Below are 25,173 nucleotides of genomic sequence, written 5' to 3' on the forward strand. Positions count from 1 at the left end.
TTGTCTCTGGCCCTTACGTGGTCTCAAAACATTGTCTGTCTATGTACTGACATTGTCAGCATGTTTCCAAGTTATCCGGTAACTGTGCTAACTGTGCTTAGTGCATCATGTATGTCACTAAAGTTTGTATGTGATAAATGGTTGTGACAGTATGAAATGTGATGCACATGTATGTATGATACAGAAATCATAAAGCAGTTTATATCATTAGTTGTATTTAAGCACAGTCATTAAGCATTTATCAATATTAATTAATTGTACGGAGACCTGTAATTATGAGGGTTGTCACACAACAATCACATGTCCACAAAAATAAGTGATAATATATCACATTTATCTGGGAGTCAAGTTCGTCTCTTTGCTATACGTTTGTACTGACCTGTTCACGGGCTTGCTCCTGTGCCCTCATGCATATGAAAATCAAGTTCCTCATCAATAAGTGATTTTATCACATAGGGCTTGTTTTCAATCCAAAATAAGTGAGTATCTCACATTTTTCATATACGTCAAAACAGATGATAAATGGTATACTCACCAGTAAGATGAACTCTCGTGCATACCTTGATACGGGAATGTGTCGTGTGTGGATGAACACTGGTCAGTAAGTATAAATCATACACTAATCGTATCCCCTCGCCATGACTACATCTGATAAGTTGAGCTTAAGTGGACAACTATACCGATAATCGTTATTGATGCTTATCTAATTGTTAGCTAACTGAACAACAAGAGCGTTTTGGCATGACCGTACACTGATATGATTCTCTTACCCTCGAAACTCGCAAAAAGAATGTCTGTAAATATTTATTTAATGCTTTCAGTTTCTGCATCTTTGTATATATTTATTTACTGCTTTCCGTCTTTAAATTTGAAATATTCAAAAATACCAAAAAGATTTTAGGTGTGTTTTAATATAAACTTTATAAAAGCCAAAAAGATTTTATTGCTAATTTCTTTTGATTAGCCGATGTTGGAACTCGAGTCTTCGTCCTGAAACCGATCGAAAACCAAAACGACTGAATCTTCATAAACGGTCGAAATTTGCAAGTTTTGAAAGTTAAAGTCTAAAATTGAAGAATTTGTTAAACTTTCAAACTGTCGGATGGTAGTTGATTGAAAACTGGTCACATGGGTGTCGTTTGTTTATGTTAACTATATTCCACGCAGTTGTTCTCATTACGTGTTAGCTTTGTTGTATGTGCAGATGCGAACATGATAGAAGACTAGCTTCGGAATGCAGACACGATGTGGAGGCACTCAAAAGATAAAGACGATCGAGTTGCCGCTGACCTATCATCAACACCTCAAGGATCTAAGTGCTGAAAATGGAGTTTATTTTAAGGGGGAGTTTGTTAACACACTTCCTAAATGAAATGGGGAGTTTGTTGATACACTTTCTAATTACGACGCGTGAAGACTTTGAAGATCCTCCGACATGATAGACATGGAAGATGAACCCTCACGAGCAGCATCCAAGGGAAGTTTGTTGAGACATAATTGTGGATACGGCTCGCTCGGTTCGAGTACTTTACGAAGTGAAGGCCGAGACTCGATATCCTCCGTCGTGTCTCGGATTGTAATCAACTTTGTTTTGAATGTGGATGCTTGCTGCTGAACTATCTACTGTTTGCTGCTGTCTGCATCAAAGTTCTGCATGACAAAAGACCTAACCTTGTAACATGACGAAACACCTGCACCTTGGCTACATGACGAAACACCTGGACCTTGCCTACATGACGAAAATCCCAGTCCAGTCTGCATGACGAAACATGTGCAGTACCCGTTGACGAAACTCCTGCCATTTATCTTTATGACGAAAGCCCTGATGTCTTTCGTCAGACATGGTTTTTCGCCATGAATGTTTCGTCGTCATGTCATCTGATGGACTTTCGTCGGCTGCTGCTGATGTTTCGTCGAGTGCTTCATGTTTCGTTGACTTGCAGCTATAAATAGGCAGGATGAAGACAGAAGATAGTAGGAGACACAGAAGTGAAGATAGAGAACACAGAGAGCGCACACACACACGAGAGAACTTAGAGTTTGTTTGTGAAAGCATAATCTTGTGTAATACTTGTAATCAAAACAAACTTGCTGGTTCTAATATACTTGAGATTTAATCGTTGAATATTGTTCTGGTCTCGTGTCATTGTGTTCTTATCTCGGTTTGCTTACTCGGTTGGATTCTGCACAACCGGGTTTGTTCGTATACAAGGATTAGGCGACTAGATCCTCCGCTAGTTGGACCTACAATACTTTGGCATGCACATATGTACTTCCTTCACAAAAACTTAGACATAAGGTCATTGTCTGTCTTATTAGATCCCAAAACAACTCAATCGTTATAGCATCTTCTCTATCTAAGTTTTTAACCGAGTTAAAAAACCAAAACTTAAAAAAACCCAAACTTTTACCAGATCCTCTGCTGCCCACTACCATTTTGTAGATTTCGTTCATATTCCCCGTCTTTGTTGCAGCTCTTGTTCAGATCCGCCATCGCTGTAACCTTGCTCATCATTGTCTTCTTATGGTGGTGTAATGGCCGTAGATGGCAGGATATCTTCTTGACAGAATTTTTTTTGTTTGCATTTTGAATTGACGGCGAGTTTGATGGAGGTTTTAAAGAAAGTGGTGTATTGTGTTCTTATAAGCAAAATAATTGTTTTGAGATCTGGTTTTAGGGTGGTGATGAAGCTGGTTTTAGGGAGGTGTGATGAAAAAATGTGGAGGGTAGAGAAAGAGTGAATTGATGAGTCAGGCTTACATGATGACCTAGATTAGCAAAAAGTTATTCAAACATAGCTAATTAAAATAATAAAAAAATAAAAACACTATTCATCATCGTTGGCTCCTAATATATATATAATGTGCGAATTTATATTCACAATACACACGAATGTGCATATCTACATGTTTTGAGATTTAAAGGAAGGGTTATATTTGCAGCCTTTTGTCATTCCACATGTGCATGTTATGTTTTATCCTTTCTCATAGATTGCATCATGAATTAGAGATATGTATTTTGGTTGTAAAACAAGGTCCCGAGTAGTGCCTATGCGACTTTCTTCAACTTCGAGTAATTTGGAATTGCTCGGTCGGATCTCGTAGGTCAACGGGCCGAGTTTGACTTAAAAAAATAAAACATAATTTCTACGCCTATCATCTTAAAGAAAGAACGTATTTTGTTATAAAATATTAGTAAATTTATGTTTTTTTGACATATATTTAACTTCTGAAAACTAATTTCTTTATAATTTAACATGTCCTCCGAGTATTATCCACCTTGGCCGAGTACTCTCAACTCCCCGGTCGACTGACTAGGGAGTGCCTAGTAACTTTTGCAACCATGTTTGTTTGTGTGTGGATGTGCGTGTGTGTGTGGGAGGGGGGGAGGGGAGAACTAGTGAAAGAGATTTTTTTTAACCTACTCTTTTCCTTTAATATATATTAATTACTTTGTGAACTACAATTTAAATGATAAGTAGAAGTGTTTAAAACATTTTTATTGATTAGGTGACTTATAGAGACTTAGCATGTCAAGCAAAGAAGAATGTTGCACAAATTTAATAGCTTTAGCATGTATTGTTGATCGCTTCATTAAAAGCTTGTCTTGGTGGGAATCCTAAACTTAGATTCACTGACATGCAAACTGTGGATAAGATGTAATTATTAATCTTGAATTCAATGCGACCGAGCTATATGATGCATTTCTACATGTATAGCTTGAACTTTTCGCTCAATAGTGAAGAGTATATAGTTTTCGTATAGAAATTTTTTGATATATACGTTTTCGACCCCCCAGTTTTATAGAAATTTTTAGGTCCGGTGACTTCCGCAATCCCGGTCGGAGATCTTAAGCTTCGTCACTGCATGACATCATTGTCCCTTTTTATACATCAGAATATTACTAACCACAAATGATGCAACCTGAAAAGTGTCTAGTACCTTCAAGAGCGCACTTATAATGGCTAAGCTAGTAAGGCATAAGTAGTCATAATGTTTGATGTTGTTCTTCATGATGTCCATCAATGGGAAGATATAAACAGGCAACTTAGCTGTAAAATGTGTAAATTCGAGATAGACTACTACACATTTTGACATAAATAGTTTTCTACCAGAAAATATCTAAAATACCTTTGTCAATCTTCATCTTTGTGTCGACCATCGACTTCAACATGAGAAAAACACATACTTTTTTTTGCAATGTATGGATTTAGAATATATACAAATATTTACATACATTTGAGCACCCACATAGACAGGCAGATGGCTTTCTAGGGAGATTTGATGGCACGTCAACAATCAACCAACAACGATCATCCACCTCATTACTTCTTATAATGAAGTAACATTCCCTTGTTATATGATATGGACCATATCATATGGTGTTGGTATGCCAAATTCTGCCTTCATCTGCACAACCACCAAAACAACAGATAATTTAAGCTAGAGAATAAACTCAACTCTTAGCTTTGCTTAACAAACATATAATGAATGTCACTTTCTTTTGAAGATGAGTTTTTACCACGATAAGAGACCCGTCATGGTTCCCAAGATGACGTTCAAGAACATTGCTAACCATTGATCCTGTTAGTTTAGAAATCAAGACAAGCAAATGAGATTTGTTAGTTTTATGAGTCTATGCATATGGATTAATTTAGGGTTAAGTTTACAAACACTTACTACATCCATAAGCATTATTGGTAGAGAGTTTTCAGTTACCAATTGCCACTCTAAAGATAAAAGAGATACTTTATTAATATTGTAACTCTAGTATTTTACAATCCACCTCTATGAATAGACATAATACAAAACCCTAATTCTAACGCGAAAGCTAACAACCTAACCCTAAGACCGCCTAGTCAGTATGTCATATTATTCCAAACCACCACCATTTCAAACCCTACTTTTACCCATAACAATAAACCATTCCAAACCTGCACATCATACACCGCATTTTTACACTAAAAACAAAATAAAAGGTTTGTGAGTGGGTGGTCCCCACAATTCCACCTCTTACTCGTCCGCTTAAGCAAACCAACACTCACGGAACCACCTTCTCTAGTGGTGTGGTCTGTGAAAATCCTCATCCGCTCTTCCAAAACCACTCTAAACCTCCCTTGTTGGAGATGCTCTAACATGTAGTTTCTTCGAATCAAATTAGTAAGAAAAACATGAATCTTTGATTGAATTATTAATAAAATTCATAATAAGTGCTTCATGATAGTCGAGCTAAATAAAGGTACAAATTGATCCCAAATGCATCTAATACTTGTACATTACAACATTTGAGTTGAAAGTCATGTCTAGTTATCATCAATCATCACCATACTATCATGTTAAAAGATGATTATGTGAAAATTAGATAACAAAACACAAATTTGACATGTATATCAAACTAATAAAAAACAATACCAAGATAAAACAATTGTAAGAAGCTCCAATGAAAGAATAAGTAAATAAAAAGGAATGAGATTTTACCATATATTCACAACTTCTTTTCCGAGACCACCAATTCCAACGAAGGGTTCTTTTCTTGGTCAAATATGGGTAAAGAAGATCTGCTGACATGGATTAAAGAATTTTAATCACAGTAATGAAACACAACAATCAAGTTCTAAGTTAATATAGTCCCAAACTGCAAACAGTTTATTTAAAATTTGTTAAATTTATTTTTCACTAAGAAAAACTTAGTGTTACTCTACATTATTTAAGGAAAATAAGCACAAATAATACAAAGAAATAATATAGTTAAGAATAACAAAACACAAACAACAAAATTATGTTGTTAGAAACAATAAATGTTTTATTTCAAAAATATTTATTAATATGTTCCAAAACAACAAATTTCAATACAAAATAAATAAATAAAATTTTTAGTACTAATGCTTAAAGTAATTTGAATAAATACCAAAAACGAGAACTTTTGACATAAACACTTGCTTTTTATTTTGAGAACTAAATCTTATTTTACTCACTTTTATCAAAGTTAAGATCAATATTCTTCAAAATGTGAATGTAAAGAAATGTGACCGCCTCATACTTTCCATTTGATTTGAGCAATATAATGTGTATCTAATTATTTAGTAATTTCGCTAGATAAATCAAAGAGGAAACTTTCAAATTTCCTGTTAAAAAAAAAAATCAAAGAGGAAACTAAATGTGTACCTTAACATAACAAAGGATACATACTTGGAGTCCATAGTAGCAATAGCATGTGTTTATTTTTTTCCTAAATCAAAAAGGGATATTGAAAAACACAACAAATATACTGATTAGTGGCGAAACTAGCTCAAAAATTTAGGGGTATCCCATTTTTTATTTTTTAGACCAGGGGTATCCTTTGTATAACGGAGACGAAGTTGAGCGCTATTTTTACACTACGAAAACGGAGTTAAGGTGTATTTCTACACCACGGAGAGGGGGTTGAGGGGTAGCCCGTGCTACCCCTGTTAACCTTCTAAGTCCGTCCCTGATACTGATGGTATATATTATACTTTCCTATGTAAATAAACTACCATTCGGGCATTATGCCCATAATTATCAATTCACTTCTGTATAAATAAGTTGATGATCATTGTCTGACCTAGACCATCGTTGTGTGAGTGGAACGGAAGAGATGGAATATATTATAATTTCCTATGTAAATTTCTAATTTTCTAAACATTATAATTTGAAGGTGAGTTGTTGTAGAAGTCAAAGAAGAAATTAGTGCTTCATTGAAGCTCACATTTTGATTAGTGTGTTAGAAAAATTCTTATTTAGTTTATGTCAAGATATTTTTAACAACTGAATTAACTTTAATTTTCTTCAGTAAAATTATTCATACATATGTTGGTAATTGTTTGTTAAATTATATATTTAATTAAGTAATATAAAAGTTTAGTGCTTTATACTTTTCTATATATGATTTAACATCTAAAAAATCTAGACACGCTATTTGTATTGGTTTAGTCTGATTAGTAAACCAGTAGAGTGACCGGTTCAACAATTGAAATGGTTTTAAAAACATTAACACAAAAACACAAGAGAAAGGACAAGTATGCTAACGATCAAATCTACAAACACATTAGTTTTTAAAAGTATGCTAAACAACCAGTAGAGTGGCCGGTTCAACAGTTGAAACAATTGATTTGGTTTTAAAAACATTGACACAAACACATAAGAGAAAGGACAAGTGTGCTAAACAATCAAATCTACAAACACATTAGTTTGTAAAAGTAATCAACTTATACTTAGGTAACTTGCACCACATCTATGAAAAGATTTTTTCTAAAAAATTAAGATGCTATACACAAACATATATGTATTTGCTCTTGTATACCTTGTTTAGCAACGGATAGCTTTTCTGTGTGCAAAGGCCAACGAAGCAAGTGTATGCACCACTTTATTCTTGCATGGCAGTAGAAAAGGATGGATCAATTGGATCAACCGAAATAGGGAGGAAGACCTCAAGCTTGTATTTATAAGGAACAGGGTTGGTGGGTGAAGGAGGGAGGAGAGATGCTACAACTAGTGACAACTAGTGACAGGCTGTTAAAAGGTTGTCTAAATCACATCCACATGTTAATCATACCGTGTATTGGTAGGTAATGTGTATAATATTATTTAGATACCATTACAGTGGTACACGCATCAAGGTGGTTTCGGTTGGTAGGTGTGAAAACAAATGAACGAGTTTCATCATTAATACATTTTTATGAAAAATAAACCAATGTGTTTTAGATTTAAATGCCCATCTTCTATCATTTACCTACAATCTTGATGATTCATATTTTTAAAAGGCGTCTTTTATGCCTAATTACCACCAAATTATCTTACACTTGCATGGCTTTGAAACGATCCCACATTTATGGTGGAGAATCACCATACCACTATACCACAAGACTATTGGCTCCTACTTCCTCTTTTATGTTTTACTTGTTATTTAAAAATTTATATGATTAGAACCATCAAGGGGCTTGGCGTAATAGTAAGCTTGTATATGCCTTTAACTGCCTCAGGGTTGGTGAGTTTTTTTAGCGGTTCTCACAATTACCAAAAAAAATAACTTCAAACATTTAATTGTTATATTTTAACTAATGACGTATATATACTAGGAAACACCAAATGTAAAAGTAAACTAAACTTTAATACACAACTAATGAAGCTCTATATACAATAAAAGAATTTAAAAAAAATAAAATAAAAAAGAAATAGAAAGTATGAAAAACAATCATGATATAAAACAAACTATACAAAACCAAAAAAGCTAAAAGAACAAAAATTATTTAAAAACTAATTAGAAAAATAAAGTTAAGAATTATAGTTTTGTTGTTTAGCACACCATATATTATGCATTTTGCTGTTTTACACACTATTAACCTGTGCAAACTACACCATGCTGCAAAAGCGATTAGCCACTATTGGGCATAAATCAAAGACCCAATAAATAAAAATAAGCATATAAAGTCTGGCTCTTTTTTCATTTTTTTAATCTTCCTCACATTTCCTCGTATCCTCTCCTTTCTCATTCACTTTGGTAATAACCTGCAACCCCCAATTGCTACAACGTGCAACACCAGTTGTTATCTCTTCCTAATTATAGAAAGTGTTTGAAGAACCGCCTGTCACACCATGACTTTTGCGGAAGCGTGATTATGTGTGACTTGCTTAATATCATTGCATTCAACCATAACAAACAACTATATGATAAAACCAAAGATGACCATCCATTGATTAAGTTTTAAAACATCACAACAACAATGTTTTAGAATCCAAACATAGATTTCAAATCCACATTACAAACCATTCAAATTGTTTTAGAGTTCCATAAGGACTCGACAAAAGACATTAATAAAACCAGGCTTTGAATTATGTCTCTTATCCAGGATAAGATACACAATCCAAACCCTTAGACACCGGATGACATCTTTTATTTGCAACATCACTTGAAATTTCCAAACGCCCGTAGATCCATACTTAGTTTCCTGAAATACATGTAGTCTGAAAACATCAACAAAAGTTGAGCGAGTTCATTTGTTTTGTATGTGTGCACGAATAAACCTTTGAAATCGTTTGTATGTTTTATAAACCCGGTATGAAAGCAAACAAAGAAAGCAGATCATTAATGGTTTGCAAGGCCATCAATATGTGTGACGTGATGCAGGAAGGCTCAAACCTAGCAGATTTTGCACCGGGCTTCCGGCTGTAAGACATAGTCACCTCATGGGCCAAACCCCGATCCACATGGGTGGGGCTCACTACACCCAAATAGATCTATCACTCATGTCCCTCGGTCCTACAACGGGGATTAATGGTCTTAAGCGTTGTACCTACCACTCACATGATCTAGCAGTACCTTTCCTTAGCTAACCACACCAAATGTAATCGTATGTAAACAGTTTGTAACATGTACTTCACCCCCGAAGTTATAAAACCGAAAACAGTTAAAAGAAAAGGGGGACATGAACTCACAGTTTTGCGTCCTGAATCTAATGTAACCCAAAGCTGCTACTAGTGTGCACGACTACCTACAACGTACTACGGTTTATTAGACGAGCGGGTCGTGCCTTGACTTGGTATTAGTGTCTTTGAGTTACGTTTCTTTGTGTCTTCCATATATATAAACTTAGTACATGTGCTTATTACATTTTCTATAGTCATATGTAGATATGTATTTAGCAGGTTCTTAGTGAACAAATAACTTATTTTTGAGCATGCTTATTGGATATGGAAGCTATTACGTTTTATTACGTGGATGTTTATGCAATTAGGTGGTCCTATACAATTACTTAATTAAGTAATCGTTTTGATTTAGTTTGGTATATGTGGTCTGAATGTGATATGTAAATTATTAATCATATTTTCATTTGTTATAGTCATTAAAATAGTAAATTATATAAACATCAAAGTAAAAATTGCACATTTGTCCCAATGAGTATTTTTAAGAAATTAACGGGTATACCCGATACCCGCGGGTATGCCAGATGCCAGATGGGTAATTACCCAACAAATACCCGACGGGTAACGGGCCGGGTATGGGACAAAGAATTAGAACCGGGTACGGGCCTGGGATTACTAATACCCGGCCCAAGCCCAGCCTATTGCCATTCCTAATTGTGTTTATTAAGTATCTCATACTTAATTTTTGTATTAACTTTTCCAGAGTAATATTTCTAATAAAAATACATCAATATATATATATATATATATATATATATATATATATATATATATATATACTAGCAGGGTGCCCGCGCGATGCGGCGGGGTGACAATTTGCATTGCGATACTCGTTTCCGGTAGTTTTCGTGTTTGTATAATATTTATTGTAGTATTATTGCGGCGGATATACGTTCATAAGCAAAGTTATATCGTTAATCCATTTCATCGTGGTGTGCATGGTTCTTTTGGTGTGGCTATTATCCTCAACCGAAGCCATTGGTTTGTCTATTTTATTAACCAATCAATTTTCGGTTAATCAATTCGGTTTATTCGGTTCCATTGCCGATTTTTGCTCAGTTCTTTTAATTTCGGTTATTAGCCAAAACAACAGTTGGGCTAAAACTTTTGTTTAAAAGACATGAAATTAAGGCAAAACAATATATATTAGTAGGGAACCTGCGCGATGCGGCGACGACGACTAAGAACCCCAATGATCATCATGTCTAGATTGTTTAATTTATATAAAAAACTTAGGCAAAACAATATATAATGGTCAATGTTGATTTTTTCTAAGCTAGAGGAGGATGAAGAATATTATCCTATGAGTTGCTGACAACAAGAACGGAAGCGAATGGCCACATTGGAAGTCCATGGTATCCCATGACTCGTACAACAGTCAATGTTAAGGGTGAACGGGGCACCATGTGGGGAGTGGGGCGGGGAGTGGCGGGTGGTCTAGTAAAGGCCTTAATTTGTTACTCTAATCTCTCTTACCCTGCCTTTGTATCTCATCTCTTCGATCAGTCTTTTCTACTCACAAAACATGTATAAAAGATTGAAATACTTTGACTTTTATGGTCAACTCTATGAAACTAATTGACATAAGAATTTCAAAATGTCTGCATATGATTAAATTGTATTAGGCTATGTTTTATCTCTTGTGGGTAGACTGCTAAACACATACACACAAAAAGGCTAAACAAGAATTGGTCAAATGGGTTGAAACTTGAAAGTCGGCAAATCTATTTAGAAAACCAATTAATTGTTTATCACTTAAACAAGTAAAGTATATAAAAAAAACACTAAGCATGCTAAATGGGTCATGTGTTTACGGATCAAATCCGACGCGAATCTAAAAACTTGGCCCAAACACGAAATTGCACGAGACACATGAAGACAAACACAACATGAGTTTTTGTGGTTCGATACGAACACGGCCTGGCCTGTTAAACCGAATTGTTTGTTTTTATCAACTTTTTAAAATTATAGCTTCAGCAAGTTATGAGAACACATACAACATAATTAGTACCACGGAAAGAGTGCAAATCAATGTCAAATGTACGTAATGGTCAAGAAAAGAACTTGAACTAAAGGATCGTCACAGGCACTATCAATCAATCGTCCTCGTTAAATTAAACATAGTAAATGTGCCCCATGTAAAAGCTCAGCCACTTCCTGTAGCAATAATAATAATAATAATAATAATAATAATAATAATAATAATAATAATAATAATAATAATAATAATAAATATAAATAAATAATAATAAACATCTTTAGGTTAGGTAGAGTTGGACAGGAATTCTTGATCTATATTCTTGACCAAACAAACTTTAAACGTTAACTTTTCTTTTCTTCAGCAAAAGCTTGGCATATAGGCTTCAAATTCAAATTGGGATTTAATCCATCTTCCCAAGAGGCTATGCGAAACCCATAATTCCATCATGGTCAACAAGCGATTCCCGTGTCCGAACCTAGAAGTGAACAATGGAGATACTTTAGTGATACTTGTTACAAAGAAAGCTAGATACAATGTCACCATCCACTGGTACAACTATCTAATCTTATATATAACTTTAGTATAAGATTATTAGAGTGTTTTCGTTCAATCTCATTAACATTATATATTTATTGATGTTTGTGACTTTTAAGACATGGTGTTACACAACTGAGGACAACATGGGCAGATGGACCAGAGTTCATCACACAATATCAGAATTATATTTAACTTTCTATATATTTTTCTTTTTGATTATTACAATAAAAATACTAATACAAAACATACTTTTTCCTAAGAACACAAAGCCTAAAATGCTTGTTATATTGCTTGCCCAATCTGGTGACTCTAGGCTACCATCTTTTAAAGTTAGTTGTGTTTCCATATCAGTAGAGGTAGATTTTTATCATTTAAAGACAGAGAGACCCGATACACAACCCTTATATTTGACTCGTTACCCAAACCACTGACCCACCCATCCTGCCCCATATACAATGAAAAAAAGCATGTAAAAACCTGTGCTGGCGTTGCCAAATCCAACTGGTGAAAGAATAACAAATTATCTTCAGCGGCACTCTCACTACTCTCTGAACTCGCATCTGAACTTGAGTCACCCCTTCCTCTAAAAAACCAGCTCGCTTCAACCCGTGTACTTATCGTCCAAATATTTATACAAACAAAACTAAAATTACAGATTTAATTTTAAACAAGTTCAAGTAAACACCTGACCAACGATGATAGCTTTTAGCTGGCCATATGGGGTAGAACTATATAAAGAAAAAACTTCCAACCATGTTTCCTCCACCAACAGTACTTCCAGTTTCAGAATCTAACCCCTTACCTAAAAATACAAAAAGAAATAAGTTAAATGGGATGAAAATCAAACTGATTTCTAGTGGGTTCTCTGTGTGCCCTTGTAAGAAACCTCAAATTCAGGATATAAATCCATGTTCATCTTTATGGTATAAAAAAACATAAGCCCAAAATTCACAAAATAGGGATTGAATGCAAAGAAGGTAAGGAAAAGAGAACGCACCTCTGTGACTGTGAAATCTACACCTCCGGTGAGTGCCAAGAACTCACCTCTAAGACTGTGAAGTCTACACCTCCGTGAGTGCCACTGAAAGAAGAAGATAAAATGGATAAAAAGAAGAGAGCAGGGGAAGGGGTGTTGGTATGAAGATGCTTCCTAAACGTTCTAATTATGAGAGAAAAAGAGGAAATCACATGAAGTTTTCAAGAGAACAACATAAATGAAACACGATTAGGTTTTAGCTTTCTTACCGGATAACTTGCTTGATCGATCTAATATCAGATTTGAAGCTTCATGCTTCTAATCATCTCTAATAGAGAGAACCAGATGATGTTGTGCGTAGAGAGAAAACCAGATGAGTTGAGTTGGCGTGAACTGTGAAGAATGAGATATGAGAAAGTCAATGGATTGCTTTGCTCGGTGGAATTCAAAAGCTAAACATTTGGGGAAATGGAGAGGTGAAATTCAAAATTTGAATGCTCAAAGCGATGTTTTCTTTGGTGTATGGCTGAACTCTTCTTTAGAACCAGAGAAAGACTAATAGTACATTTTGGGCAATCTCACCCAAATCAGTGAATGCTCAAGAGATGTTTTCTTTGGTGTATGGCTGAATTCTTCTTTAGAACCAGATAGAGACTAATTGTACATTTTGGGCAATCTCACTCAAATCATTACTACAAATCAATTGCTACATCAATGGTTGTAACATATGCATTAAAAGTTATACAACTCTTAAATTTTCAACATCCAACTTTCTCTCTCTTATATACATTATATATAGTAATAGATAATAGATATATATATATATATTCCCAAAATATATATTTTAAGAAATATTTCATAGAAAAATTACTTATAATTTTTCCCTTGGCAAAAATATTTATAAATTTCATATAACTTTCAAAAATAATATATTTTCAAGTTTAACTTGGAAAATATACACAAACTTATTTTTCACCCAAAAATAATGTGTTTTATGTTTACTTAAGAAAACATATATTTTCTCCCAAAAATAATATATTTTCTAATAATTTCCAAGAAAATATATGTATTTTTACTTACCAAAAATAATGTATTTTCTCATTGTCAAAAAATGTGATATATTTTATAATAATTGTAAAAATCACATTTTTGTTCTCTTGGTGTCAAAAATACTAATTAACAAAATATACTTGTGAATTAATTTTCTGGAATATTTTTGTAAGTTATATTCCTTGTTTGGTTTTTCCAATATTTTGGGTATAATTTATATATTCATATTCTTGGAATCTTGGTAATATTTTGGATTGTAATATCTTGGCATTTTGGTGAGTTATATTATTTCAAGTCCCAAAATAATATAACTAATACACATAATATACAAATAATCACACACATGGTGACATCTAAATATATATTTCCTAAATACATATTTAGTCACTTTTATTTACAAAAACCAACCTCCAATATTTATAATTTTTGTAACAAAAATTATGGCAAACTTTACATAAAAATTCATGGTTTAAAATATGCTTGTAATTATTTGTTGAAAAATATTTTTCTAAGTGTTAAATTTCTAGAAATATTTTGCCATAGTTTCCCCTAAAAATGGAGGTTTCCATGCTTTCAAAGCATATCATTTTTCTTTGATAAATCACCACAATCAACAATAAATCAATCAACACTTACCAATTTGCCAAAATCAAGCATAAATTACTACTTTATGAACTTGAAAATTTACAAAAAATTATAGTAACTTACTAGTGTGTTTAGTAGGCAAAGTTACCCTTTAAAGTGTGGTTGTTTATATAAAACTTCATTTTTTAAGAAATTAGTTCTTTACAACTTGTAATTAAATTTTCTAAAAATGTTTCTTCTTGAGTTTTTCTTGCTACATATATATTTCTATACTTGATTAACCACTAAAAATGTGGTTAATTCCTTTAAGAACCAAGCTTAAGTAAATCTTGTATTTTTAACTTGGTTTCTTGAAAAATCATTCTTGAAATCATAGATTCACAAGACTTTACATTCACTTTGATCATCACTTTACAAGAAAAACAATTTACTCTTGAAGTTCATGATTTACATATGGATGATTACTTTGATCTTAACATAATCATCCTCTCATCTTGTTAGATTATGTCTTTAATCACTATCTAGCAAGATTCACATAATGTTTAACATCATAAACATGAGCAATCAATCAACCAATAAGCATAACAACACTTAAACAACTTGTTTTCTTATGAATTTAGTCTTATGTTCAAGTTTCATGTTCTTGATTCATAGTGTTCTTTATGATTAACAACTTGTATCATTCTTTAACCACCAAAACAAGATGTAAAATGAAGAGTAGAATGATCTTACTACTAGCTCAAGGCTAGGAATGATCACTAGATGAAAATGAAGTGGATAAAAGCTTGTGTGAGTGGTCCTTCAACTTCCAAAAGCTCCAAGCTTCCTTATACACCTTCTTACACCTTTATATATATGTAGAATGGATGAAACTTGAAAGATGATGATGGTGTGGGTGGTGATGTTCAGCCGAGAGTGAGGGAGGAGGAAGAGAGAAGAGTGTGTGTTGAGTTTGTGAAGAAATGTGAAGGTTATGATCTCTTGGTTTCACTTATAATACTTCTACAATGAAAAATCTAATGTGTAATGTGTTTAGTTAATTAAAACAAGATCCATTATAAAATGCAAATAAAATCTTGAGTGGGGCCACTATGTTGGCCGATTATAGGTTGGGTGGGGGGGGGGGTCTTAGGCTAGGCTGTAACCATTAGTTAGTTTATATGGTTGAAAATCAAGTATTCAGTTAGGTTATTTAGTTACAAGATGTTAAATAGTGTGTTATGATGTTCGGGGACCATAACTAGCTTGGAAATGTCAAAACAATGTTTTTAGTGAAAATTTGGTGTTTCAGGTAGTGTCTGGTTATTCAGTTGGTTACCAGTTCGTTATGGTGCTAAACTATGCAGTTTAGTGAGCTTTATGTTACCTTTTGTGACTGTTTTGATTCCCAATACTTAGGAAAGCATTCTGGATCATTTAACCATATTTCTGCATGAAATTAAAGTGTTTAAATGCTGATTTTTGCTTATTTCTGCAAAATTCTGCAGTTTATGTGAGTTTCAGGCACTTTCCGGCACTTAAACTATCACTAGGACTCCATCAGCATTTTTTCTGTCTATGCACTGGACTCCATCAGCATTTTTCTGATTTGTCTGATAACTGTGCTACCTTTGTTTCGTGCATCATTTGAATCAATAAAGTTTGTATGCAATAATGGTATGTCATTATGCAATATGTGATGCACATGTATTTATAATAGCAATAATCAGAAAGCAATTTAAGTTATTAGATGTAAATCAACAAAGTCATTAAGCACTAATCATTGTTTAATATTTGTACGGATACTTGGAATTTTGACAGTTGTTGTAATGCCCTGCGTTTTCATACTTCCTATATTTAGAAACCATCGCTTGTAAACCTATTTTTGGAAACTTCGTAGTCTTGTAGTCGTTCTTTCATTGAAAGCGATGTAAAATCCAAGACTTGGATTATAAATAAAACTCGTATATCTTTAATTTCGTGTTATACATACCCTCTACATATTCATACGTTCGATTTCGTGAAACAATTGATGCTTATTCGTAATTCTTGGAAACTATGTGCTAAACTCGCAAATATGTGAAACTTATGCATAAAACGTGTTTTGATCGTAAACGATATTTAAATACGACTTTCATACGCTTAATTATACTTGAGTTATGTTCCTCATACTTGATTTGCCCTTAAGCTATGTTTTTATGGCGAAAATAGTCCCTAAAAGGCCTTAAAACCCTAATTTACAAACTTCAGGGGCTTAAAGGCAATTAAATGAAACTTGATCTCCAGCCCCCCTGTCACGGCCCGCGTAAACTAACCATGTGTACATGACGAAAACACCTGGACCCTGCCTACATGACGAAAATCCCAGTCCAGTCGAAACTCCTGCCATTTATCTCTATGACGAAAGACCTGATGTCTTTCGTCAGACATGGTGTTTCGTCATGAATGTTTCGTCGTCTGATGGACTTTTGCCGGCTGCTGATGATGTTTCGTCGACTGCTTCATGTTTCGTCGACTTGCAGCTATAAATAGGCAGGCTGAAGACAGAAGATAGTAGCAGACAAAGAAGTGAAGATAGAGAACACAGAGAGCACACACACACACACACGAGAGAACATAGAGTTTGTTTGTGAAAGCATAATCTTGTGTAATACTTGTAATCAAAACAAACTTGCTGGTTCTAATATACTTGAGATTTAATCGTTGAATATTGTTCTGCTCTCGTGTCATTGTGTTCTTATCTCGGTTTGCTTACTCGGTTGGATTCCGCACAACCGGGTTTGTTTATATACAAGAATTAAGCGACTAGATCCTCCGCTAGTTGGACCTACAAGTGGTATCAGAGCCTTGGCTCTCATCCTTGTTAAAACCAAGCGTTTTCTTGTGTTTGGAGTTCATACTTTCTGGAAAAATCAGTTTATATCTTTGAAAATCTAGATATTTGTTGTTTAGTTTGATGAAAAAACTTGTTAAATTCATGTTTACATGTTAAAGTTTGGTTTTTATTAAACTTTTCTTGCAAAAATTGTGTTCGAAAGATTTTCCGGCACCGGAAAACTCATAAGTTTCACTGGAAAACTCATAGTGTTCTTGATATATTCAAATAGTTCATATTGTTCTTCAAATATAATCTGCTTTTGATCTTGTTTGAATTACTTGTGAAGTGTTAAGGATTATAATATAATTGTTTGACAAAAGTGTCACAAGGCATGATGGGTTGGTGAACACTGTTTTGATAAGAATGATTGTGTTTGTCTGGAAAAGATGATAAACATGCATGGGTGTTTTGAAAGTTGGCTTACCAATTTTCTTGTGTCAGGAGGATAAGATCGTTGAAAATATCTAATATCTTCTGTTTGTACACTTTAGTCAAAGAAAGACTTTTATTCACTGATTTTTCTTTGACGAAAAACATAGTTTTCGTCATAATTGGTCCTTGATGAAAAACCTTATTTTTTTGTCACTTTGTCATTTACGAAAAACCTTTTTCGTCAGTTAAGGTGTTTCGCCAAAAATCAGGTCTTTCGTGGGTCACTTTTGTAAATTTAGAACAGAAGGTTTGAAAATCATTTTTAACGGTTTGTTTTAAGTGATTTAAGCAGGTATTCATTATTATATATTCAAAAGGAGTTCAGATTGGTGGGGAATTCCATCCAATACAGAGAGCAAGTATAGAAGCACGGGTTTATCGCAATCATGGGCCAAATCTCCCGCACCCGCATCTAATACGGAGAGCAAGTATAGAAGCACGGGTTTATCTCCATCATGGGCCGAATCTCCCACTCCCTCGTCCTCATCACGAGCGTGTTCTATTACGGCAAATTAGTGGGCATTGGTTACTAACCAAATTCACAAACCAAAAATGGAAAGAAATATGTATGGTGAACCAATACCAATTGCCTCAGAGCAAAGCCATCGTTCTACTGGAGTACCATCATTTCTTGATCCAAACTACAATGGTCAAACAAAAACGGCGTTTTATGCCAAAATTGTCAAAGATGCCAGCAATGGTGAATCCTCGAGAAATGATGACAGTTCTAAACATGACGGTAGCTCAGTTGAAGATGGTACAAGTTCAAGCTCAAGCGAGGATGGATCAGAATATGAATCAACAACAGAGGTTGTTGATTCTGAGGCAAATGAGTCACTATCTGAGAGCGAATCCATTCAGGTATGTGTCGATAAACCAAGTTCTGATAGGTGTGGTAAATGTGTTAGTTTAGGAAATAAATTGTCGGACTTGCAAAGCAAATATGATGATTTGCAAAGCAAGTATGACGTGACACTTATCCACAATCAAGGTTTGATCGTGGATCTTTCGAAATGCAAAGAGGCCAACATGTTTTATGAAAACCATGAAAAAGAGTTTAAAACGGTGATTGAAAATTTAAGAAAAGATAAAACCGAGCTAACAAAAATGGCTTCAAGAAAACAAACTGACATAAACTGTTATATCAATCGTCTCGAGGTCATGCAAAAAGAGTTAGCTTGTGTTGAATCTGAAAGTGAGGCGATCTATCTTAAGCTAAATAGTTATTTAAACTCTAGTTATGTGCTGGATCACATCATCGATGTTCAGAAAGAGAAAAAGGATGTCACGTGCATTGGATATAAAAAATGTCCACCACCTGTTAGACACAATTGTGATGCAATGCCTGATGAGGAGAATATAACTTATTTTGAGAAATCTGTTCCTTTAGACATTGAAGCATTTGCAACCGGACTTGGATACAAAACGGAAGTATAATCAGATTCGGATGTTTCAACAGTTACAAGTGTGTCAACTGTTGAACAAAATCAGGATCCTCCAGTCATTGTTGAGGATGCTGATTCTTCAGATGATGAATACGATGATACTGACTTAGCACAGTCTGATACCTCTTGAGAATCATATTCTATGTGATCCTCACGCAAAACCTTCTAAGACTGTTCTGGTCAAGTCCACGTCTGCAAAAGAGTCTGAGAGTGTGAATTTGCTGTACACTCTTGTTGGTGATAATAAAATCTATTCTGACAAGGATTTCCCAATCAAGAATGTCAATCAATCCTTGATTGATAAAGTTTTTGAAGATTCTACCAGTAAGTTTTTGGGAAAGTTGAGCCCAAGAGTTGTAATAACTCAGTGTGCTCCTATCCCAAAATCCAAAGTTAGAAAGAAATATGGGAATCAAAAATTGCAACCACAACACAATCATCGAAAGCAAGGTCACATTCACCAAGGAAAGGGAAAAGGCAAACAAAGTGAAAACAAGAAGAAGGTTCAGAAGGTGAACTTCGTGAAATCCTGAGGGACGGATAAAATTGAATGTTTTGAAAACAAATGTCATACCTCTTTCTTAGGCGGAAGCACGAGGTGTAATCATGAAAGGTTCTTATTGCATACGAAAGGTAAACATAATACATGCTTGTAAAAATAACTTCAAATACCCAAAACATTACATTACTGAAAACGTAGGTTAAGTGTTTACATCACGAGAAAGCATATTGTCTAAAAGTTTACAACTTTATTCAAAAGTAAACATAAACGACATCCACTTTAGTTACCTGAAATACATGTGAGTTTTGGAAAAACGTCAATATAGTGTTGGTGTGAATTCATGCATTTTTTGTATTGAACGTTCGTATACTTGTATGAAAAACATGGTATGTATCTTGTATAAATCATGTATTCTTGTCTAAATCATGTATTCTTGTATAAATCAAGTTGTTAATGGGTTGCAAGGCCATTAACATGTGACACGACCTAGGAAGCAACCAAACCATAGGCATTTTTCTAGTTGGCATATTCTGAGACACAAAAGAACTGCTTGGTACTCGTTCTCACCAAGAGTGTGGCCTGCCCGACACCCGTTAGATCTAACCTTTTGTTCTGCGGTCTAGGTATATTGTTGATTAATGGTGCTTATGGTACCCTATTCGTGACACGAATTCTCGTATCATGTATCATTTCTCGTATCATCATACCATTTATAAACATTGTAACATGTATTTCACCCCTGAAGTTATAAAACTAAAAACAGTTAAGAGAAAAGGGGGAGCGTGAACTCACAACTTTGCGTTCCTGCGTCGTAAACTTCACCGGATTTGCTTATCTAGCGTCGTGACCTAAACTTGTTTTATTAACGTTAGTCACTAGACTTGTATCGCACAAGTACAAGTCACTATCTTTTGTATATGTGTTCTTGTGTTAAAAATAATTTATATTTTTAACTATGTATCTTACTTATATTATTTTCTCAAAAATAAATATAAGTATCTTGTGTTTTGCACCCGAATTATGTATTTTGTCAAAAACTTTATTTCAAGTTCATAACTTGTCCAAGTTATTTATCCTATCAAAGAATATATTTTCATAAATATATTTTCTTATATTTGTCTAACCATGTTGTATGTGTATTTTGTATTTTCACTCCTTAGGAGTATTTAGTGTATTTTCAAGTGCTAATACACTATCATGTATAATACATACTACATACACTTAGCACAAAATTTGGTGATCAAATAATATATATATTTTTCTCAAAAATATACATACTTAATATCAATTTTAACCTTGAAGAAATCATCAGTTCTTAACACAAAAATTAGGGAAACCTTGGTAATGTTTTTAGATACATTTTTAGGGGATAAGTTTCTTCAAAAACTTATATTTTTCTAAGTGTCAAAATTTTATAGAAATTTTGACAGAGTTTCCTCTAAAAATGGAGGTTTCCCATGTTTTCAAAACATGCGTTTATTTTCTTTTAAAATCATCTTAACAATCAATAACACAATCAAGTCTTACCAAGTGCCAAATCAAGTAAATCACACTATATCATGAACTTGAAGTTTTTGTAAAAACTTGTAGTAACTTACCATGTTATTTAGTAGGTTTAGTTACCCTTAAAAACATGGTTATTTATTTGTAAATCACTTTCTTGAAAGATTTAGTCTTTTACAACTTGTAAAATGATTTTTCTAAAAATACTTCTTTTGTATTTTTCCGTTTCATAAGTGTTTATACACTTGTTTTTCTAATAAAAATAGTGTAGGTTTAAGTAAAAACCAAGATCTTCTAAAAATCATATTTTAAACTTGGTTCTTTTAGAAAAACCATTCATACATCTTAGATCTATAAGTTTACTAGCTTGCTTTGTTTAATATTTTACCAAGAATTCATTCATTCATCAAGTTCATGACTAGACGAGAAGATGATTATTCTAGGTTGTTACATAATCATCCTCCCACTTGCTAGATTAAGTGTTTAAACCTCATCTAGCAAGCTTCATGTGATGGTTAACATCATCAACTCAAGAAATCAACAAGCAAGTAACATACACTCACTAAACAACATCATTTTAGCAAGATTCCATCATGTATCATCTTATATTTCAAGTTTCATGTGTATGTCTTTTAGTATTCTTATGATAATCAACATGTTATATCTTTTAACCACTCAAAATATGAAGTAAACAAGATCAAGAGAGCCTTACCACTAGCTTCAAGCTAGGGAAGAATACTAGAACTTGAAGATGACAAAATGGTTGGATAAAAGCAAACGAAGAAGGTCCTTCAACTTCGGAGTCCACCCAACCTCCTAAATCACCTTGTATCACCTTGAGATACACTTGGAATGCTTGAAGCTTGAATGAAAATGGGTGGTGTGTGTTGGTGGGTTGGAGCCGTGAGCAAGGGAGGGGTGGAGGAGGAGAATGACTGTGAAAGATGAATGTAAGTTATGATCTTCCATGTGATTTAATAATCATGTTTCCCTTAAAACCTTAGGTTAATATTTTTGTAAAGTACTAGACAAGATCCTTACACAAATCTTTGGGGAATCCTAGGAGATTACACAAGATTAAGAAAGATCTCACAAGATCAAGGTGGGGCCACTATATGGGCCAATTACTTGCATATGGGGGGGGGGGTAATTGTAATTTAGAATGATAAGGTAGGTTACTAGTGGAAGTTAAATGTGAAAGTCTTGTATTCATGTGTATCATGCTTTATGTAGTATGTTAGTGTGCTCGGGAATCATAACTAGCTCAGAAAAATAAAACAATGCTTCTAGTAATATTTTGATGTTCCGGTTAATGTCCGGTTGTTCGGTTAAGTACCGGTTTGTTAAAGTGCTAAATTGCACCGTTTAGTTTTTTTTAAGTACCCTTTTGTACACTTTCAATTCCCGACACTTAGGGAAGTATTCTGAGTGATAAATTAGGAATTCTGCATAATATATATGTGTTAAAAGCTGATTTGTAGCTGAATTTAATAAAATTCTGCACTTAAAGTGCGTTTCGGGTGCTTTTTAGTGCGTATTTTAGCTTCCGGAAAGTCTATATGTTAACCCTTGTATGTACTCTTGGGTTTTAATGTATTCTTGACGTTGGACCTACACCTAGGCCCCAATTCTAATGTCTGACTGCTTTCTGCAGAATTGTTGACACAATGTGTCTTTACCGGTGAGTTTACTAGTATTTCTGATGCAACGTTCTCGTTAATGCATAAAGCAATATTTTGTAGCATATAACGTGCATGAATTCACTTGTATGGTATGTAATTAGACAATGCTGACATTTAAGCACATAATTTTAGTTATTGAATAATTATTAAAGTGTACGGAAATTACCGGTTTGGTGCCAGTTGTCACAGTCTCCCCCCGTTAAAAGAATTTCGTCCTGAAATTAAGGCTGAGTTGACTCTTGCAGGAGTCTTCTTGAACAGGTGGGGGTACTTTTCTTTGAACTGGTCTTCACATTCCCACGTGTACTCGGGTCCGTGCTTAGAGTTCCAACGTACTTTGACAAGCTTGACACTGCTCCTTCTGGTCTTGTTGACTTTCCAGTCGGTAACCTCAACGGGTTGTTCTGTAAATCGGAGGGTGTCGTCAATATGCACTTCATCCGCAGGGATGATCACGTTTTCTTGTGTTGGACTCTTCCTGAGGTTGGATACATGGAACGTATCATGTACTCAATTAAGTTCTTCCGGTAACTCCAACTTGTATGCCACGGTACCAATTCTTTCTAAGATCTTGAATGGGCCGATGTACCCTGGATTCAGCTTTCCACGTTTTCCAAATCTTACTACGCCCTTCCAAGGCGAGACCTTCAACAAAACTTTGTCTCCCACTTCGAATTCTAGTGGTTACCGTCTTCGATCAGCGTAGCTCTTTTGTCGATCTTGAGCCGCCTTAATGCGCTCTCGGATTTGCGTAATCTTGTCGGTTGTCTCTTGTACTAGTTCAGGACCAACCTTACGTTTATCTCCAGCGTCTGCCCAACATAAGGGCGATCGGCACTTGCGGCCATACAGAGCTTCGAACGGCGCAGCTTTATGCTTGTATGGTAACTGTTATTGTAGGAAAATTCAACTAAAGGTAGATGAGTATCCTAGCTGCCGCCTAAGTCCATAACACATGCGCGAAGCATATCTTCCAGCGTTTGTATGGTCCGTTCACTCTGACCGTCTGTTTGTGGATGGAAGGCCGTGCTTAGATCTAGCTGAGATCCAAAGGCTTCCTGAAAGGATTGCCAAATCCTTGAGACAAAGCGTCCATCTCTGTCTGAAATAATCGAGATAGGCTCTCCATGAGGTGCCACGATTTCCCTTAAGTATATCTCAGCAAGTTTTCTAGTGCTATCCTTTTCTCGGATCGGTAGGAAATGCGCAAACTTTGTTAACCGATCGACTATTACCCATATCATATCATGCCCTCTAGGAGTCTTGGGTAATTTTGTTATGAAGTCCATTGAGATTTGTTCCCACTTCCACATGGAATCTCTGGTTGTTGTAGTAGGCCAGACAGTTTCTGATATTCAGCCTTAATCTTAGAACAGGTTAGGCATTTTCCAACATAAACAGCAACATCGCTCTTGAGTCTCGGCCACCAATAGTATTCTTTTAAATCTTGATACATCTTTGTGACAACTCGTATTTTAGAACCTATCTTTGTGTTTAATGTAACGTATGTGGACCCTATGTGATGATGTGAACTTTGATGATTAATGAAATGTTATGTTGCTATGTTATGTGCATGTATGTACGTAATAGGATCACACAAAACGAACCGATCGCACAACAACAACCCGATCGCACAAGCCTTTGGGCTTTGGTTCCTTACCACCCTCGGCCCACACTCTCTTGTAATTGAACCGAATGGGCAGCCCATTAGGAGGGTTCAGCCACTCCCCTATATAAGCCGATACAAAACCTTTGTGAGGTTTTGCTCCCCATTGTTTGCTAACACTCTCCACACACACAAACCCTAATTCTCTACCCTCTCTCACACTCTCTCTCGAAGCCGGCGACCACACACCCCTATCCCTCGAAGATCTCTCCTGTTCAGATCAACCTTTGTTTACCCTCTAATCCGGTTAGTGTTTCACTGTTATTTGTATGATGCATGATACTATGATTGCTATGATTGTATATAAATTGATATTGTGATTGATATGTTCTCATACAATGATTTATGAATGATATATGATTAGTTATGAATGATGAGGTTTGGTATTCACGTAATCGGCTCATATGTGTATCATCATTTGATTAATTTAGGGTTGGTAATTATGTAATGTTGATGTTGATTTAGAACCGAGGAGATGTAATCGGCTGGATTGGGTTTAGATGTTCAATTGATTCA

At 34.7% G+C, this 25,173-nt stretch overlaps 2 long non-coding RNA genes across 5 annotated transcripts; both read right to left on the reverse strand.

Moving 5' to 3' along the window:
- Positions 1 to 4,189: 4,189 nt before the first annotated feature.
- Positions 4,190 to 7,406, reverse strand: LOC110929156. 4 transcript variants are annotated; one of them, XR_002586872.2, is made up of 4 exons: positions 7,322 to 7,406; positions 5,479 to 5,558; positions 4,523 to 4,584; positions 4,190 to 4,410 (listed from the first exon to the last, which is right to left on the reverse strand). It is a non-coding gene; the product is annotated as an uncharacterized LOC110929156 (long non-coding RNA). The 4 variants fall into 4 exon arrangements; XR_002586873.2 differs by having other exon boundaries at positions 5,479 to 5,561; XR_002586874.2 differs by lacking the exon at positions 7,322 to 7,406 and adding an exon at positions 6,166 to 6,195.
- A 4,240-nt stretch (positions 7,407 to 11,646) lies between these two features.
- On the reverse strand, positions 11,647 to 13,591 carry LOC110929157. The gene is made up of 5 exons (XR_002586875.2): positions 13,205 to 13,591; positions 12,957 to 13,040; positions 12,645 to 12,761; positions 12,437 to 12,542; positions 11,647 to 11,897 (listed from the first exon to the last, which is right to left on the reverse strand). It is a non-coding gene; the product is annotated as an uncharacterized LOC110929157 (long non-coding RNA).
- Between the last annotated feature and the right edge of the window lie 11,582 nt (positions 13,592 to 25,173).

This window comes from Helianthus annuus, chromosome 3 (genome assembly GCF_002127325.2).
Source record: "Helianthus annuus cultivar XRQ/B chromosome 3, HanXRQr2.0-SUNRISE, whole genome shotgun sequence".
In the NCBI taxonomy this organism is placed as follows: domain Eukaryota; kingdom Viridiplantae; phylum Streptophyta; class Magnoliopsida; order Asterales; family Asteraceae; genus Helianthus; species Helianthus annuus.